Here is a 16,908-nt window from a genome sequence, read left to right as displayed (position 1 = left end):
ATGATATGTCGGTGTATCCATGTTTGAAATAAGTGCATATTGTTGTGACGATGACCACTTACAGCTCTCGCCAAAGCTTTTGAATATCACACATGAAAATCTATACCTCTGCTGGAAGTGGAAGCACAGTAAGGTTACACCCAGAATAACAAAGGTGTCACAAAAATGATTGAATTGATAGAGCGGATTACATATGACATCATTGGATGTTCATTGGAAGACTATTGTTTATTTTATAAAATTTAAGTTTATTTTATGTCACTAGTGTTATTGATATTTTTGATTTTATAATTTTCACGGTGTTTGTCATTGTTTTTTTTATTTGCGTTTCATTTATTTTTTTTTTGTGTGGGTTTGAGAGGTCCATCATGAGACATTTGACCTTGTGGGTTCTTTTGGATGACCTGTTAGTCATTGTTGGTTAGTTTCACATGTGAAATCCCAATGAAGGTAACTAAATTCCTCTCTTTTTTTGATGTAGTGGTTTATGAGGACCTTCTAGATGAACTATTTTGGTGATATGCCGATGCGACACACAAAATGTTGGTTTTACGTGGGTTCAAAACAAAGTCTATTATCTTCTTATTGTGATAGATTCTTTAGTTAGTATAGTTACTTCTCTGAGACCTCAAGCCTGCACAATATTATAATTAATTACTTTTTTTTCACAATTTATGCTTGTTTATTCAATACATTTTCTGCTTATTTCTATTTCGTTGTATATTTTCTATGAATTTCATCTTCTATCATGACTAATGATTTCTCACTTAAATCTTTCAGTGAAGATGAGCTCCAGGATTTCAGGGACCTCCTGACAAGTGCTATGCCATTACGGACTATAAACTTCAATACTAACGTCACGTTGGGCACATGCTACGGGAGATAGTTTTATAGATGCCCAAGAAGCATCACAGAGAAATGTGACTTCTTTTAGTGAGAAAACAGTCCAATAGATTTCACTATCAATAGTGATCGTAGTTGGATAATATCCCTGAAGAACAACATAGCACGTGACATAATCGTCTGCATTTTAAAATTAAAATTATCATATGTTTAATTATAATTTTAATTTTTTTCCATTTTTTTAGCAATTTTGATACTCACTATTAAATGATATGTGTATCTTATTTTTTGTACTATTAGGACATATGCAGAGATTAGAGCGACTGACATATTCAACCATCTCGTTAAGACATATGCAGAGATTAGAGCGACTGACATATTCAACTATCTCGGTAAGTTGGAGGAATAGAGAATGTCAGTTTTTCAAATCCAACAAGTAAATTAGTTCTCCAATATATGATGGATTTTGTATGTGAAAGATTATTTATATTAAGAATAATTTATTAAGTCTTATTCCAATGCATGTAGACCCAACCGGAAAAACATGAGAAATTTGTGGTCTACAAATTGAAAAGGAGCATGACTATTGATCAAATCTTGCCGGCGAGTAGGAAGAGGAAAAGTTAAAATTTGGCATTTTATCAGACAAACTTTTTTATCATCGTCAATGAAATCACATAGTGGATTTAGCTATTTTAACTTAAACCCACATCAAACCTACCCTAGACATGTGGCTTGACGTTTTGATTATTTTCGCTCCAAGTTGCAGGAAGCAAGTTAATCACAAGTAATAAAGCTTACAAACAAGTTGATGCTCAAAGGTGTTGTGAAGTGTCTTATGTTACTGACCTTGTTGTGATTTGCCTTGTTTCCTTTAGTTAACTTCCTTTTCAATTGTGAATTATATCAATGGAAATGCCTCCATTATCACCCTTCCATCAGATTAAACACACCTTCAACATCATCCTTCAAGAGCGGAAGAGAATGTCATCATCACCTCATCAAACGCCCAATTCTAATTTACTCGATTTATTTTCCTTACTTCCTTGATCAAGACTATTAGTATTAACTCAGCTAATTAAATGTGCTTTTAGTGTTGTCATGTTGCAAGAGCTAGCCACTTAACCATCTACAGACGCCACATTTGGCCCTCACCCACAAAGAAAAATAATCTCACAAAAAAACCGAGTTGCAACCAAAAAGAAGAGAGACGAGAAAATCACAATATGTTCTTGTTCTTGTATGAAAACATTATGAAAACATTGAGTTCATAAACAGTGATTGGAGGTGGTTTAATGAAGTAGACATTGAATATAAGCTTGAGTTTAGTTAAAATTAGACATGACAAGTTTAAGTTGGCTCATAAGTTTATTTATTTATTTATTATAAAAAAATATTAAAGAAGATAATAAAATCACTTATGTAAAGCAAAAATAGACAAATTGTTTAATAATTTTGTTTTTAAAAAAATTGCATTTTAAGTATATTTAGGGTCCGTTTAGGGCAGCTTATAAGTGCAGGTGGCATTTTCAAAACGACGCCGTACCGTTTGGTTCGCGTGTTTCGCCAGCTTATCCGTAATTGCGTTTGAGTTTTTATACTAAACGCTGGCCGCGGGTCGACCCCTGCCTGCGACCGGCCCGCGAGCTGCGGAGCTGCGTTTTAGGATAAACAACTTATCCTGAAACACACAAACTGCCCCAAACGGACTCTTAATATTCATACTTTTTCAAACAAACTAGTTCCGAGTCAACAAGTTCAAACTAACTCTGCTTCAACTTATTAACTCATTAGTGATATGATAACTCGATGAGAACTGAGTTTAATTATCTTATATGATAACTAATCCATCTATCAAGAATGCAATAAAATGATGATATAATAACTTGCAGCCTACTTAGTAACTTAGACTTTGTGCTTGATTGGAAGGTGGCTCAAGTAATTGTGACTGATCTGACAATTCTAGTTGCTACGAACAAAGTTGCCCGTTTCCCTTGACTGATTTTACTGCTCTAGTTATCTGCGCATTTTCATATGATGAGCTTTTGATACAGATTCTCTCCCATTTACAACAATGCTAGAAAAATTTCTTCACACAATGTCTTGAAATCCTTACAAAAAGCATGGGGAAATCAGACGGGAGAAACAAAAAAAGGCACATTTACATACAGCCATTCAATTCTTGTATATAATCACATATGGAACACCTAAACTTTAATTTTTACATTTGTACCACCAAAAGCTTTCATATCACATAAAACATACCATTATTTTGACTTTTAAATAATGAAATACACCTTTTCATGCATAGATAAAACGACGTAAAAATTGAAGTTTAGGTGTTGGATATGCAAACAACATAGGAATTGAGTGGTAGGCATGTAAATCTTTCAAACAGAAGAAATTGTTTGTAAACCTTTGAAATATAGGCTGCTCCAGGGTTAAAATCCTGGAACGAGCTTCTACTGCCTGCAATGGCAATGCAATGAAAAGAGCAAGAAAACTAACTGGAGCGAAGTTTAGATATGAACGCAATTTCCATTTTCGTTATATTTTCTATTTGGTAAGCTTATTTCATGTCTATTCTGGTATGAGCTTGTTGAGGCACTACTAGTGCTTGCAGTAATTTTTGGTGGCAGCAAATTGGTGTGCCCCCCAGCTTTAAGTAAGGCATCCAGTTGTCCGGAAGAGGCGGCTATTAGACCTACGAAATATATGAAGGTTTTTGACAAGATGGAACTCCACATGCTGGAAATTTGAAAACTAAAACAAGATATAATAATTAACTGAACTTTACTTCTAATATTTATAACACTCAAATCTTTCATATCACAAAATAAATACAATCATTTTAACTTTTATAAAGTGAAATACTCATTTTCATGGTAAGGTAAGATGGCAAGTATGTAAAAATTGAAGCATAGTTATTAGATATGTAAATACATAAAAATTGAGTGGTAAGTATGTAAGTCTTCCAAACAGTGTCAAAAAATGGGATATATTACAGCATTGTGTATACTGAAGCTTAATTGAACTCATATAGCATGGGCACGAATACAGAATGACATGATATGGATACGAAGGCATATTACACCTCATTTTTTCAAATGGCCCATAGTTTAATGGTTCCACGTAAGGCGTCGTACAATGTGATGGGGGCGCTGCCAATACACTTGTTTATATAATAATAATAATAATCGTAGAAAGCTGAGGTTTTCGGCTGATTGCTATCGTGGAGCTGCCGGTTGGCGAAGAAATCATAGAAAATTTGAAAATCTCTTGATTAGGTTTATTCCCTTCCTATTTTGTTTCTTTATTTTTTATTTCAAATTTTTTTTTCATTTCTTAATTGAGATAAGATATATTTGATAAATTTATAAATTAAGGGGGATTATTTTTCTTATATATGTGTACCCTGTACGTGAATAATAAAATTAAAGATTTATTACTCTCCAAAACCTATTTTCTACACGGTATTAGAGCCCTAATACAAACCCCATCTACCACCATCTGAAAACCTCCTATGTCGGCCCTGGAACTCCCTGCAAGTAGCCGAAACTCCTCCCTGCAGTCTAGTTTCTCCTGCAGGCCCCTTGATATTTCCCTGCAGTCCTCCCCTGCAGATGCTCTTGCTTCCTGTGTTCGAAGTCGGGATTACAAAGCAGCTGCAAGAGAGACGTTGCTGTGGGACCTTCTCTGTCCAGCTGAAACAATTTTTTCTTTCTAGTAGACATCATCATCTTTCGATCTTTCAATTGGAATTTTTGCCCGGGTCTACGCTGGCTCTCTCTCCAGTGCAAATCATATATGGAAAGACACTTCTCTGCATTCCTCAAACCTCCCTTCTGCAGGCCCGCCTACCTCTTGTCGGCACACTCTCTCTGCAGCAGCGACAACAAGCACCAATAGTTAACTCTCCAGTGCAGTCCACAAGAAACAACTTCAAATATTCATAAGGTTGATGACCAAGTATGGGATGAAGACGCTAAATTCTACCCTGGAGGTTAATTCTGAATTAGAGACCAGAGATTCTGTCTAGACCACTCCTAAACTCTCTAACTTTATCACAAATCATAAACTCAATGGCCATAATTACCTTCAATTATTCCAATCCATGTGTATATATATTTGTGGTAAATAGAGGGGAATATCTCACACGAAAAGGTACAATTCCTGAGATCATTGACCTTAACCACCGCATATGGAAATATCAATATCATATGGTTATGTCTTGGCTAGTCAATTCAATCGCAACTAAAGTGTAAAAAAATTTTTTGCTCTACAAAATTCTCACAACCTAGCACGGGACTTGAAATTACACAAGACGAGAACAGACGGTTAGACAGTGTGAACAAATTTTTCTATATTCATGCACAATTTAACATGTGAAATAACCTCTAAACCAAATAAATTAAAGCAGTATAGTTCACCTCGTTACTGGTTGTCCGCATCTTCTATAGACGTTTCCTCTTCTATCATTAACTTTTTAATCAATTAAATTAACCTGAAAAATTAGTTTAAAATAACTGAGAGCTAAATAAGTCAGTGAATATCTATACTCTTAAACTACAACAATACATGAGAAAAAAAGTAAAATGCATGCTAGTGGAACTTTTAATAAATCAATATAAACATTTACATGCTTAGTAAATGAATTTTACAAAATCAATATCATACCCATATTATTCTATATTTATGCAAACATATCACAAGAGCACCGTCTAAAAATTATATCACATAAAGTATTGAATATCAATATCTTTTTTCATATACGTGTATGAGTACCTTAGTATTCCTCCACTAGTACCATCAAGAGTTGACTCTACCATAGTCAGTCATGCACAAACAAAAATTCTATCAAAATCATTATTTACTAAAAATATATTTCATTCACATTTATGTATCTGACAATATATTTATAAATCATTATAATGCCGTGAACACATCATTCATACAATATGGACACAAATTCATTAGAATTCAAAATCATGAATTTGCCGCCATTTCAATATACCAATGATTGTACCAATAAATATATTTGGTAAAAAAAAAAGTAAAATATCACCATATTATAATATCATGAGTACTCACCTCAATCACTGATAATTCTAAACGTTCTCTTCACGTATCTACAATGAGAAACTTATAGACAAATGCATAAAAAATTATTATTAATTTAATATATATTAATCTTATTATAAAAAGACATTGCATTCATTTGATCATTTGATGTATTATATTATTTTAATTATTTTATTATTATTATCCGAACTTTTATCTTCATTTCAATATTAATTTAACAAAAACTTTTATCTTCATTTCAATATTAATTTAACAAATTTAAGCTTAATAAAATATTAACAATAAACTTGGTTCTTTTAATTTTACTTTCTAGTTACTTTATGTAATTTGTATGTTTTCTATTAGTCTTATAAATATACACACATTTATATTTATATTGCGTCACAATTTATTAGTTAAAAAATAGTTAAAACTTAAATAAAATCAAATCCTAACAGTTCTCACTATAAAACTTCTTTAACTTAAAACCTTATTATAAATAAATAATAATGACTAACATATTAAATTTATAAATTTATCATTTAAAATCCTTACCTTACCTTTGGTCTCCCCTAAACTCGCTCCGCCAAGTACAATTTCTTCTTCCCTTCGTTCTCCTTTGGCAAGAAGACTTCCTCTGCACGCGCAATTCAAATTGAACACACGAGCTCCCATACTCTAGTCAATTGACGCCTCTTCCATAAGGTTCCGCTCCCACCTTCCACGCTTCTTCGCACCTGACCGCTCGAAGCTTGACAGAACTCCATTGATTGCGGCTTGTTACAAATGTCAAATCCTTCTTCTCTACTTGACACGATGACCGCTAACCCTTGCTTGTGCTCGCCTTTCACACTCTCCAATCTCCTAGTAACTCTCCCCTCTATCACCTCGTTTCTAAAGGCAAACTAGTCGCGTGGGCTTCTTATCCCATCGCTTCCTCTCCCACTGTTCATTTTCCCTGACTCCTTGTTTCTCCTTTTACGTTCTTCTCTTCGTCCCTCTTAGGTAAGCGAAATAGAATCGTTACAATTTTCCTATTTCCAAAAACTTTGTCCTCGAAATTTATAAATAGACCTCAAGAAAATCAACATTAGCCATCCATGAAACTAGAGTCATTCATGAAAAGTAATCAGTTTTAAGGTAAAGACTAAATACAAGGCTTCTCAACTATGCTTCGGACAATAATACACAGTTACTGCAACAAGTATGGTAGGAAATACGTCAAATTCATTATATCTCATCACTTTCAGTAGCAATAGGTTATTTAGACTCACTCTGAGTAAATGAATAAACTTGAGGTCGAACCGACTGTCTTGGTTTATCTTGGATAGGAGCTGAAGCTGTAGACTATCTTTTTCTATCCACCTGCAGTCTTATAAGAAGAAGCACCGCCTGATTTTTGATCTTCAGTGCTCTTCTGGCTAAGAGATGGACAATATTGTGCTATGTGAGCAGACTGACGACACCAATAGCAAGTGTTAGAGCCCATCAAACATTAACCTTTATGTTGTCTTCCACATTTGGCACAAGCGACTACTATACCCTAAATCATACCTTTGTTAACTCCACTAGAACTGTTCTTAGACTTCTTCCCAATGGATCCTTCAGATTGATCCACATGTTCTTCTGCAGTCTTCTTCTTGTGCATCTCTTTACACTTCTGAGTAAACTGATAGTCGATCTCCACTATTCTATCTCGTTCCAGTAATATCGAATATTTATCGATTTAAAAAGGAACCAACGACTGTCTAATCAAATCTTTTAATCTCAAAAGAAAACTTTAGCACTTTTCTTTTGCAGTAGCAATCAACTGTGTTGCATACCTCGACAACACTGACTTCCGCTTCATATTGCATGATTGTCTTCTCTCCTTGTCTCAACTTGATGAAAATGTCTTGCATCTGTCTTTGGGCATATAGGGTACAAACTATTCTATGAATAGCTACACGAATTCCTCCTAACTTACTATCATATTAGATATATCCCCTAACTTGTGCTGACACTGCCCATACTACCATCTTTCGACTTCTTCATGCAGCACAAACGTCTTCAACGGTACTCTTCCTTCATCCAGACAAGTCATGTTATGTAGCATCTTCTCTATCCTCATTAGTCAGTTCTCTGTTTCAATCGGGTCTTCAATTACCTTGAACAAAGGTAGACGTAGATTTTGAAATATCTTCAAGTACTTATTCACACTGACTGTATCAACTTCCAATAAGCTGTGATCCGGACTCTTGAATCAACTGATTCATCGCCACCATTATTTGGGTGAGGACATTCATGTTCACGTTAATAGTAGATTTTATTTCTTAGTTTTCAATTAGTTTCTCTTCTATGATTTCAAGTGCATCACTATGCCTGAATGAATAATAATTATTTTTTAGTTAACTTCAATTTTTATAATTATTAAAATTTTCTTATAATTATTTTATTGGCACTTTCATTAAAATTTCATTAATTAATCCTAAACCTTCTACTCTGATGTCACTTTAGTCACAAATTGGTCTGGAGCTTGGAATTAACTAAGATGAGAATAGACGGTCGAATAGTGGGAACAAAATTTTCTATATTCATATGTACTTTAACAGACGAAAGAACCTCTAAACCAAATAAATTAAAATAGTATTTTAAGTTTAACTCATTACTAGTTGTCCACATCTTTTATACAAGTTTTCTCTTCTATCAACTAAATTAACATGAAAAGTTAGTTTAAAATAACTGTGAGCCAAAAAAGTTAGTGAATACTCATTCTTAAACTACAATAATATATAAAAAAAACAAAATGCAAGCTAGTTAAACTTTTAATAAATCAATATAAATATTTAACATAATCAATGAATCTTACAACATCAATATTATTTTATATTTGTACCACTGTTACAGAACAATCATCTAAAAATTGTACCAATTAAAGTACTTTAATATCAATATTCTTTTTCATATACTTGGATGACATTTTAGTAATCCCCCATTAGTACTATCAATGGGTGACTATCATAGTCAACCATGAACATCCAAACATTCTATCAAAATTATTATTTAGTAAAAATATATTTTATTCACATTTGTGTATCAGACAATATACTTATAAATCACTTAAATAATATTGTGTACACGTCACTCATATAATATGAACAAAAATTTACTAGAATTTAACATCATCAGCTTGCAGAAATTTCAATATAACTAATGATAATACCAATAAATACATTTGGTCTAGAAGAAGCAAAATATCACCATAGTATAAAAATATGAGTACTCACCTTGATCACTGATGATTCTAGACGTTATCTTCACTTTTCTCTAATAGAAACCTAAAGTCAAATGCATAAAGAGTTATTATTAATTAATTATATCTTAATCTTATTATAAAAAAGGAAATTTGCCTTTATTTGGCTCTGTCGTGTCATATTATTTTAATTATTTTATTATTATTATCCAAATTATTATCTTCATTTAATTATTTTTATTAAACAATTTAAGCTCAATAAAATGTTGATAATAAAGTTTGTTTTCCTAATTTAACTTTCTAGTTACTTTATATAATTTATATTTTTTCTATTAGTTATATATATATATATATATATATATATATATATATATATATATATATATTAACATTTATATTGTGTAACATTTTATTACTAAAAAAATAATTAAAACTAAAATAAAATTAAACGTTAACCATTCTCGCTAAAAAAATTCTTTAACTTAAAACCTGATTTATTTAAACCTTATTATTACCAAATTTTAATTAAAAATATATCAATTTATAAATTTATCATTTAAGTCCCTTACCTTACCTTATAATTGGTGTCCCCAAAGCTCGGCTTGCCCCGCACAATTCTTCCCCTCATTCTCCTTCGGCGCGAAAAATTCCTCTGCAGGTGCAATTTAGATCGAACGCACGAGCTCTCGTACGCTAGCTGCTCGATGTCTCCTCCTTCAGGTTTTGCTCCCACCTTCCTCGCTTTTCTTTGCACTGGATTGCTCAAAGCTCGACAGAACGCCTTCAACTGAGGTTCGTTACTGACATAAAATCCTTCTTCTCTGCTCGATACCATCAAACCTTGGGTTATGCTCGTTTCTCGCACTCTCCGATCTTCTGGTAAGTAACTCTCACCTTTATCGCGTTGTTTTTATAGGTGAACTCATCACATAATCTTCTGACGCCCTTGCTTCCTCTCCCCTCTGTTTGTTTCCCCTAGCTCCTTGTTTCTTCTTCTACGGTTCTTCTCTTCGTCTACCTTGATTAATCGAAATGGGACCGTTACAAAAACAGCCAAAGAAATCTAGGAGGCTACAATAGAAACATGTTCCAGTACTGAGGACACTGCAAAGTTACTTGTGATCGAAACCAAGCTTCATGACCTTTGTCAATTGGAGCTAAGTGTAACCTTCTACTTCAACATCTTTGACAGAGCATGGGTTACAATTGGATATGTTTGAGACGTGTGAAAATGTCCACATGAGGTCATCTTTAAATCCATCATCAAGAAAAAAAAAAAAAACTATAAAATTCCAAGGACTAACTTAGGAATTGGATAAGGTGAGAGGAAGATCAACCCATGAAGTATTCGCTAAAGTTAGGAGAGAAGAGATCAGAAAGAAGTTGATGCTGACAGAAAATGGGAGCCCACCAAGTACTGAAAGCTCGGCTCTATACACTTATAATTCTTCCCATTACTCCAGGCACAAGACGAATCGTCCCACATGTGACTATTGCAAGAATATTGGGCATATCAAGGACAAATGTAATAAAACTCATGGAATGATACAAACTAAAAACATGGAGAGACAAGAAAAGATTAAGAGCAAAAAATAAATGATGCAACCATGCTGAACCATTCACCCAGAAACAACTTAAAGTACAGAAAAAACTCTAACGAATTCATTCAAAAATTTTGACACACTAATGTGATATATCCTTCTCCCATCTTGCCAATAATAATAGATTTAGAACTTGTATTCATTCCCATCTTGCCATAAATCCAGAAGCCTCTAATCATATAAACGAAAACATCAATGCTCTAGTCAACAATCAAGAGGTTTCTATATTTTAGATCGATACGACTTGCAAATGGATCATACTCAAACATTGATTGAAAATGAGATGTGGAGCTCTCTCAGGACATTACTTTTTCTTTTGTTTAATATGCTCCACGGTTGAACCACAATTTGATCTTAATCAACAAGGTTACTCATGATATGAAATACATAACAAAATTTTTTGCAAACTCCTATGAATTCCAGAATGGTGTGAACGAAGAAAGTAAGAAAGTATTGAAATGCATCAAGACTTATATCTACTTAAGGAAAGTCTATCTTTAAAAACACAAATGATCTCACCTCCATGTTGTCTCAAATTTTCAAGTCAGTTGAGTTTGTTTGTTGAAAATAAAGTTATGTTATGATATTGTTGTCTGAGTCATTCTAATTTTAATTGTGTTGCTAATTTATATCCTCATTTATATATCAATAAAAAAAACCTAATTTTTATCGATGTGAGATTTGCCAACTTGTTAAATACACTAGAAATAGTTATCTAATGACACATTACAAACCCTCACACCCTTTTTACCATTATCCACAATAATATTTGGGGACTTTCAAACGTAAAAACCTTAAGTGGGTCAGATAGTGTTTCAAGACACAATACAAACATTCACACCCTTTTTATTGTTATCCACAGTAATATTTGGGGATCTTCAAAGATAAACCTAAGTGGGGTCAGATAGTGTTTCATTTATTAACGATGGAAATGTCAATTCAGGTCGGCGGGTCAGGTTCAAGTCTGACTTGGAAATGCCCAACCCGACCCAAATTGGGTCAACCTGAACCGAACAATAAACTGGTCAAAAACTCAACTTGAACTTGACTCGATCCAGACAAACCCAACTCATTTAACTCGCCAGCTCAAGTTTTTTATTAAAAATTATACTTCTAACATTTAACAAACTAAAAAAAAATTCTTCATTTATTTGACAAACAATAGTATAAGAATTAAGAGCACAACCAAATTTAATTTACTCACTAAAATAAAAAATATATATCCAAATCTTTTTTTTTTGTATTTAGTCGGGTCATGTTCGTGTTTTTGGGTTCAACCCAAACCTGACCCTAAATTTTTACGTGTCAAATTCTTAGACCCGAACCTGACTAAAAAAATATTCGGGTCAACGATAACCTGAATTTTTCGAGTAGAGTTTGAGTTGTGTTGCCGTGTTGCGTCAATTTTTGACACCCCTAATTAATGATCACACTAAAATCACTTGGATATTCTTAGTGAAGAGGAAATGTGAAACAATTCAAATCTTCCAAACCTTTCATGACATGATTCAAACTCAATTCCATGCAAAATTTAGATTCTCAAAACTAATAATGCAAAAGAATATTTCAACCCTATCATTGGGTTCTGTCTCTCAAAAAATAGAAACATCCATGTGAGTTCATGTATTGATATCCCACTACAAAATAAGATAGCTAAGAGAAAAAACAAACATCTCCTTAAAATATCTCACTCAATTAAGATGTCCCAACAAATTCTAAAATATTTTTGGGAGGAATTAATTCTTACTATAACATAACTAATCAATCGATGTCAAGCCCAATACTTAACTTCAAAACCCATTCATATATTGATGGTTATCAATCCTCACATCCAAGCTTTCTCTTCTATTAAACCACTTACAAATTTTTACTGCATATCCTTTATTCACGTTTATTCTCAAAATCGCACAAAAACTTGAACCTAAATCTATTAAGTATATTTTTCTTGGGTACGCTACCAACAAAAAGTAATATAAGTGCCACTCTTTTATTACAAAAAAAATACTACAACACTATAGATGTCATATTTTTTGAAAATCAATCATACTATCCCAAATATAATGTTAGGGGAAGAATTCAAGTCAATATCAATTTTAGGATACACATGATGAAGCTTACATAGTCTCAACACCTACTCCACCTAGTCCTCATATCCCAGTTGAGTATGTCCAACTAACCCAACCTGAAGTCCATAACAAAGAACTTTGTGCGTACACAAGGAGGAAGAAAAACATTGAGTAGATGGGAGACAACTTGCAAGAATAGAACTCCTCAAACCAAAATTCAAGTCCACATTCACCTAAAATTTTGGATAAAGAAGAGTCTAGTACTCAAGAGTTATCCCATTCCTCTTATGATGTTGATGACAAGGAATGTTGCATTAGATATTCAATTCATGAGTATGTAGCTTATGAAAAACTATTCTTATCCTACAACTTTTATTTCTAACCTTAATAATATGTAGATTCCTAATTCTATTCACGAAGCTCTTGTAAATCTAGAATGAAGGAGATTATTTGAAGAGAAAATTCGAGCATTAGAACATAATGACGCATTTATTCTTACAAAACTCCTTAAGTATAAGAAACTGATTGGGTGCAAATAGGTGTTTAACATCAAATACAAAGCTAATAGGTGTATCGAGAGATTTAAAGCCAATTTTTTTGTAAAAGATTTCACTCAAGCCTATTAGATCAACTATCAGGAGACTTTTGCACCAGTTGTCAAACTTAACACTATGAGAGTTCTCCTTTTAGTAGCAACTAACAAGGACACTATGAGAGTTCTCCTTTTAGTAGCAACTAACAAGGAATGAGGACTGCCTCAACGTGAAATAAAAATGTCCTTCAAAATGAAGATTTAGAAGAAGTGTATATGGTAATACCACCAGAATTTGAGAATGAATCTAGAAACATTTAATATGCAAACTCAGAAATTACTATATGGGCTTAAGCAACTACCATGAGCGTGGTTTGAAGGTTTACTAAAATTATGAGATCTAATAAGTATTCTTAAGGTCAAACTGATCATATTTTGTTCGTTAAACAGACTCAATGAGATAAGATTGCTTACTTATAGTATATGTAGGTAAAATGATTCTTAATAGCGATGATGAAAAAGAGATTTTCAAGATCAAAGAAGTGCTTGTTGCTGAGTTTAAAATCAAGAAGCTAGGAACAATGAGATATTTTTTAGGTATGGAGGTATCAAGGTCCAAGAAAGGCCTAGTTATATCAGAAACGAAAAACATTCTAGACATGCTCAAGGAGACCAGGATGATTACATGCAAGCATGCTAATACTCCAATGGATCCCAATAAGAAATGAAATAGAGGAGAATAAAATGTCTCTATGGATAAGGGAAGATATTAAAGATTGATAGGAAAACTCATTTACCTGTCACATACAAGACCAGATAATACATACTCTATCAACATTATGAGTCAACACGTGAATAACTCAAATGAAGAACATTTGCAGATGGTGTACTAAATTCTAAGGTTTCACAAGAACAATCCAGCTTAATTAATTTTTGAGAAAACCAGAAACACAGAGTTAGAAGTCTACAGTGATGCAAATTGGTCTGAGAACTCATCGATAGAAGGTTCATCACAAGAAGTAAGAAGTGAACTGTTACTTCTAGAAACAATGCTGAAACATAGTATATGACAATCGCCTTGGAAATCTACGAAGGGATATTAACTCAAAAATTGTTGAAGGAATTGGGGTGTAACTCCAATAGACCTATACAGATGTTTATTGAAAGTCAAACAATTATTATTATTGCCAAGAATTCTATGCATCATAAGACCAAGCATAATGAAGTTAATATGCACTTCATCTATGAAAAAGTTAATGGGGGAATTATACAACGGAGCTACATCCCGACACACCAACAAATTGTTGATATCTTCAACAAAACTCTTCCTTAAACGCCTTCTCAGAGCTCCATACCAAGCTTGGTCTCTATAACATCTACGACTCAACTTAAGAGGGAGTATTAAAACTAAGAAGTTCAGCTGACTGTTAGGGTGGATTTGCGAGATACCAAAGAAATCATAGAGGATTTGATTGGAGACAGCTTTAGAATCCCTTCGATTAGTTTTATTCCCTTCCTGTTTGTTTCTTTATTTTTAATTTAACATTTATTTCATTTCCTAATTTAGATTTGATATATTTAGTAAGTTTGTAAATTCTGGGGGATTGTTTTCCCTGTATATTTGTACCCTAAATGTGAATAATAAAATCAAGGTGTTATTCCTCTTCGAAACCTGTTTTCTACAATAATTAAAATAACAAATGTACCCCCTCACACACATAAGTGCAAGATGTGCCCAAATATAGTAGAAGTTCCTGATGGCGGCGAGCTCTGTTAGGTTTTTGCCGGATGGCGAAACCCAGCTTTAACCTCCGGCTTTCACTCCATCGTTTTCGTGCTTTCGTGGCTACTGTCTCGTCGGCTTCGCATACAATCTCGATCGCTGCTAACCGAGCATTCTTCGTCCTTGTTTGTTCGCTCTGGACTGCTACCACAGACAGCGCCTCGGGTTGCAGCAGTAGTCTGCGTCGTCGCAAGCCATCGCTGCTTCTTCGTCGCACGTCGTCGCTGCTTCTCGTTGTCTGCGTCCTGCCCGGTGATACCCCCGCTCCTGCCCCTCTTTCGAATATGTTTTCGCAATGTTACCATGATACTTTTGCTCTTGGGGTTGAAACCGGGTTTCTCAAAAAAACATCCCGTAAAAACGACAAACCTGCAATCTTTCTCATAGAGGTCAAGATCTCAACCCTAGCTGCGCCCTGCCGACTGTTTTTAGTAGGTAAGTTTCTTTATGGAAACTCTAAACTTGAGCTAATTCAAAAGGATTTTGAGCAAATGAAGCTGAAAAAGGGTTGGAAGATTGGTAAATTGGATGGTGGACACATTCTCATCCAATTATCAAACGATGAAGACTACACTCATTTGTTTGCGAGAGACTCCTTCGAATAGACGACCAGGTGATGAAGGTTTTAAAATGGACTGTGAATTTTGACCCTCGTACTGAACCTCCTACCATTTTTGTTTGGTTGCACTTCCCAGATTTGAAAGTCCACCTTTACGATCAAGAGCTCCTCTTCGCTTTAGCTATGGTATATAGTAAACTTCTCAAAACTGATACACCTATATTGAATCTGACTTGGCCTTCTGAAGCTAGAATTTTAATAGAACAGGATATTACTTTACCTTTTTCAGGAGAGATATGGATTGGCACACAACATTAGGGATTTTGACAGCAAGCAGAATTTGAACAGATCTCTTTATTGCACCCACTGTCATATGGTTGGACACTCTCTTTCTCAATATTATCATTTGCATCTGAATTTAAAACCTCCAAGTAAAAATGCTACTGGATCTACCCACTTCATGTCTGTCCCTCTTCCGCTCCCGAGTGCATTCCACAAACTATTGAAACACTGATTGACACGATGCCACCTCTCCCTCCCACTACCGGAGACAATACTGTTTTTGTTCTTCCAACTGATGTATTGGCAGATGGTTCACTTGGGCATCCTACAGCCTCTATCACTGTTGAAAACAATACTGCAGGATCCTTACCTCCAAAAGATATTCTTCGGTCCGATAATCAGGATAATATCACAGCTCCACATCCTCAGAAAGCATCAAGTGCTGAGAACAGCTCTGCCACCTCATCAAATCTGGCAAGTAGTTACTGTTAGTCAGACACAAGGGGCTCATGACGTGCAACGGTCTATACAGCCCGACGACAATCTGTTAATCACACTGATCAGATGAGCCAATCTTTGGATGAGAAATGTCAGGTATACACATCTAGAAAGAAAAAGAATAATAGAGCCACACCCCAACTTGGGAACTTAATGGATGATACTTTAATAACTTCGGGCAATGAAACGACACTCAGCAATTTATTAGCTGGCTTTGTTCCTAGAACTAGAGGCAGAGGCAGGACCAAGCTGACTTGTCCCTAGCAACTTGTTTTCTGAGAGTTTTGAATTTTAGAGTTTTATCTATGTCTTATCTTTTTTAGGATGTTAGTGTCTGTGTATCGTATGGGTAGGGCGCCTTTATTGGGTCCTCTCATACAACATTTATGTACCTTTTTAATTTCAATAAAATTCACCCTTGGGCATTTCAAAAAAAAAAAAAAAAATATAT

The 16,908-nt window shown here is 34.1% G+C and overlaps 1 protein-coding gene across 2 annotated transcripts in view; it reads right to left on the bottom strand.

Moving 5' to 3' along the window:
• Window positions 1-3,193: 3,193 nt before the first annotated feature.
• The window catches only part of LOC110018164 (CTP synthase 1-like), a 54,713-nt gene continuing 40,998 nt past the window's right edge, over window positions 3,194-16,908 (bottom strand). For both annotated transcript variants that reach the window (XM_020715377.1, XM_020715378.1), the window contains exon 19: window positions 3,194-3,547. The gene's annotated coding sequence lies outside the window, so the exon portion shown is untranslated. The remainder of the gene's footprint in view (window positions 3,548-16,908) is intronic.

The sequence above is a fragment of the Phalaenopsis equestris genome, unplaced genomic scaffold (assembly GCF_001263595.1).
Source record: "Phalaenopsis equestris unplaced genomic scaffold, ASM126359v1 Scaffold000004, whole genome shotgun sequence".
NCBI lineage: Eukaryota > Viridiplantae > Streptophyta > Magnoliopsida > Asparagales > Orchidaceae > Phalaenopsis > Phalaenopsis equestris.
This window is presented reverse-complemented; position numbering and strand designations above follow the sequence as displayed.